Raw genomic sequence first — 4238 nt, 5'->3', positions numbered from 1 at the left:
CTTACAGGGTGGGAGGAGATTTGAAAGGAAAGGGCACAGATCCTTAAAAGAACTTCCCATTAAAAATGAATCCTGATGCTATTCTGGTTCAAGAGAAAGCTCCAAATACACAAAGGTAAGTAAATGGGATGGGAAGAGAGAGGAAGGGGAAAGAATGAGCAAGGGAGGGGGAGAAAAAGTGAGAAAAAGGAAAGGGAGATTGAGAAAAAGGGGGAAGGGAGAGAGAGGGAGAGAGAAGGAGCACGCGCGCGTGCCCATCTGGGCGATGCATCACATTGAAATTGCCCCGCATTAAAAATTCACCAGCCAGTGAATTTTCAAGGGATTTGTAGTAATTAGATGACAAAATGCTGGCAAATCTCAGGCTTGCCGAAGATGTTACTCAGGGGTCAAAGACTCGACACTTTTGGCTGGGTAATTTGTAAGTGTCAATCACACTCAGCCATCAGAGAGAAAGGAAAGATCTAACGGCTGAATTCTAACTAAGTCCAATGTTCTTGCCTTCAGCCACCCTGTCTGCTATCATCCCCCGTCTCCCCCCACCACGTTATCTAATGCGAACGCAGGCACTGCCTCTCACCAGGGACTGGAGACTCAGCAGTTTAAACACTGAGTTTTCTTTTACAAAAACTTCCCACTTACGATTTTTAAAACCCAGATTTATGAACTAAGAGAAATTTGTTCAGTTCTCCAGGGAGCCGGTGAGATGACGACACAGAGGTTATGACAATAGGCAGCTTCTCTGCGACTACTGCCTTTCCCTAGATCTCCCATGCCCCTTTCACTAACTGGCAGCGGAGTACACAGTGGCACATCAATACTTCTAGAGCAGACCCTCAAAAAGCCCACGGCTGCTTCTTTAGTGGCTGGGAAAGCTGGATTTCCTCATTCCTTGATAGGTTCTTAGACTTGCTTTCCAACACTGGTCTCTTCCCCACACCTCACACTTCCTGCCTCCCCTGGTTCTGGCCTCCTTGGGAAAAGTACAATTCTCAGTTAACAAATGAGAAACTGTTTTATTCAGACTGTTGTGGAAGACCAAGGCCCTGATCCTGCAATTAACTCAATATGGGTATAAACCATTGTGTTCATTCGCAGCCATCTGCAGTCAGTAGGGTCTGTATGGGTGTAGGGCCCTGGCTGCATGGAGATCAAGTATCCTTAATTAGCAAACCCAGTAGGAAACCAAAGGCAGAGTAACTGAAGGAAAATCACTGCATGAACAACACTGCCAAGATTAAAGTGGTAGGAAAGAAAGGGAATGATTTACTCCACTTTTCTATTTATTAACCAACACACTCTCTGTGAAGTATATCTAGGTGCAGGAATCTCAGACAAAAGAGGTCAGACGCTTGCTGCTGCAAAAGAAACAGCAGCTTGGAGGGGAGGATAAGAGAAAGTTTGTACTGCAGAGTCTTTTTGGAAGGACCACTCAGATTTACAGAATTACTCCATACTTACACCAAGACAAGAGCAGGGGTTGGACTCAAGAAGCCTGAGACACAGTGGGGCACAGGACTCAGCAATGCTGATGCTGAACTGCAGCTGTACCCTTCTTCCATGAGGATTTATACGGATGTAAGGCTTGTATGTATACAAGTTTTATGTGAGGGTACTGCTGACCTAAATTGCACTCGTGATTTATGGAAAAGGCATTCAGACTTTTGACCCCTAAAGGCCAGATGAGGGGCATGGGGCTGGATTAGACTCCATGATGACTCAGCATGCCAGGATCAGGCCCTCTGCCTGCCTCCTGTTGGGATGGGGCCCCAGGGCTAACACCACCCCTGCCCAGTCCAGTGTGCCAGAAACAGGGTCTGGGGCCCTGTGCACCCAATCTAGTGCACGGGGTCATGGTCTGTGGGGCTCTGCATGCACCCATGGGGAATCCCACAGGCTTGATTACACGGTGGCAAGGGCCGTAACTGCCCTGTAGGCTGGGGGTTGAGCACTCCTGGTTTATGGCAATCATCAGACTCCCTGTAATAGCATAACAGCCCTGCAATTCATAGCTACTTCTTCATTCCCTATTCCCTATATAGATGCAAAACAATATTGTTTGGATTCACAAGAGGGCAAAAAGTACTCACTTCTCCTAAATTTTATGTGGGTGCCATTGGGTATGAACAGGCATTCATTTCTAGCTGTGGAAATTGGTGAGAAATTTCCACTGCTAGAAATCTTTCTGGGAGAGAGAGCAATACAGGAGTTCAGCCTGCAGCCACCCCCTCTTCCTTGCTCTCTACACTTTTCCTAGACCAGGGCAATCCTCATCTAGGAAAAGCATGGGAAGCAGTGACTGCTCCTCTTCTCCAGGTCCTGGTGGAGGCAAGGAATGGGTTGGAAAGGTCAAGAAAGACCCTCCGCAATTCTGGGACTTCAGTCCGGAGAACAGCTGGGGAGCAATGGGTGCTGTTCCTCTGTTCTGCTCTTGGGCTGTTCAACCTCAAGGAAAGAGAGAGAGAGAGAAAGAGAAGGGGGATGGAGAGCTTTGGACCAGACCTGGACATGACCAGACCAATATACACAAGCATTCATTCTTATGAGAGTAACCTGGAGGGGGCATGTTTGGTCTAGGATAAACTGAATGAATGCTTATAGATGCTGGGTTTATAGCAGAAGAATAGTGACTGTCTTTGTAGAAATGCAATACCTGTACCTGCCCATTATCCACAGCCCCTAAATCCCAAGACCTCCATCTGTTTCAAGAATGATAAAGAGGGAGGAGAAAAAAGAATGGCTGAAACTGTAGGAGCAGGACTGCTATAAAAACCCAACAATCAGGAGTCAAAAGCCAACCCTAGCCCATCAGCTCCCAGAGCAGAAAGTTCGTTCTCTGCATGACAATGAAGAATTAACAAGATACCAGAAAAATATATATACATATCAAAGTCTCAGAAAAAAGCAGTCCTCTTTCTTCATTGCTGTCTGCTAAATTTTGCAAAAGTCTGTTCATTGTAGAAACAGGGGAAATGGGGTAGGGCAAGGGGAATTCACTTATAGTCATAGTCTGTCTAGAAACCAGTCCACAATCTCACACTGGAGAATGATGGGATTGTAATAATCAGTGGTACCTCAACCAGCAGTGTTGGATTGCTCTCAACACCTACCACTGCCCTTTATCAATAAGGTAGGTGGCTGTAACAGTTGCTTAGGTTTTCTCTTTAATTAAAAAAGTTATTTGCAGTTGCAAAACGCTGCCTGACAACAACACAGTCTTTGGTTGGGATTGTTTTCCATTAGCCAGTAGTTGAATTTTGATTCTATTATACACATTTAAACAGCATTAATTATAGATTACCACACATAAGGCTTCATACAGGTGCCTGTTTTATTATTGTTTACACTGGGGCTTGATCCCAGCTCAATGAATATTTCTTTCACTGAGGAATACATAAATATGTATTCAGCCCCCCTCCCTCTACACGCACTCAAAATGGGTAAGTAACAAAGCAACTGTCATTATATCATTCTGATGCACAATCAAATCAAACTTATCCAAAGAAACTAGCCCTTTAAAGGTTCCAGACCATGGAATATCTTCTGAGTTTGAATCCAATGGCATAAAACATTTCAGTTTTCAAAAGCACATGGATGACTAAGTCCCACTGAAAGACCCCTGGACTGCCACTGAGATTTAGGTTCCTAAGTCACAATTAGAAAGGGATCTTACCTTCCTAAATATTTTGGCGCTTTTGGAAACAATAGCCACTCAATCAAACTTAACGTCAATAATGTGCTAGAGTTCTGCTGATTCCAAACTGTCCCAAACATGTGCTTAAATGCTCTGCTGTATTGGCACATTCATCTCCTTAAGACATTTTTGTTGGGGAACTTGGGTAGTTTCATAGTAGCTAGGGTCAGGAGGGACCTGATCAGATCACCTAGCCTGACCCCCTGCCACAGGCAGGAATGAATGCTGGGTTCACAAGACCCCAGACAGGTGATCATCCAACCTCCTCTTGAATTTGCCCAAGGCAGGGGCAAGGACCACTTCCCTGGGAAGTTGGTTCCAGATTTTGGCCACCCTAGCTGTAAAAAATTGCCTTCTGATCTCTAACCTAAACCTATTCTCCATCAGCTTATTACCATTGTTCTTTGTCACCCCAGGTGGTGCTGGGGAGAATAGCACTCTTCCTATTTGCTGTTGATCTCCCCTGACGGCTTTGTAGGCAGCCATTAGGTCCTCCTTCAGCCTCCTTTTGCTGAGGCTGAACAGGTTCAGGTCCCTCAGTCTC

The 4238-nt window shown here is 45.4% G+C and overlaps 1 protein-coding gene and 1 long non-coding RNA gene across 2 annotated transcripts in view; one reads left to right on the top strand and one right to left on the bottom strand.

The window, feature by feature from the left end:
• Positions 1 to 4238, bottom strand: part of RBM19 (RNA binding motif protein 19) — a 156105-nt gene that overhangs the window by 6178 nt on the left and 145689 nt on the right. The gene's annotated exons all lie outside the window — the stretch shown is intronic.
• LOC109290274 lies at positions 7 to 2907 on the top strand. The gene is made up of 2 exons (XR_002095565.1): positions 7 to 1578; positions 2677 to 2907. It is a non-coding gene; the product is annotated as an uncharacterized LOC109290274 (long non-coding RNA).

Source organism: Gavialis gangeticus, unplaced genomic scaffold (genome assembly GCF_001723915.1).
Source record: "Gavialis gangeticus isolate Ggan-Ray unplaced genomic scaffold, GavGan_comp1, whole genome shotgun sequence".
NCBI lineage: Eukaryota > Metazoa > Chordata > Crocodylia > Gavialidae > Gavialis > Gavialis gangeticus.
The sequence above is the reverse complement of the archived record's forward strand: the minus strand, read 5'-3'. Positions and strand labels throughout refer to the sequence as shown.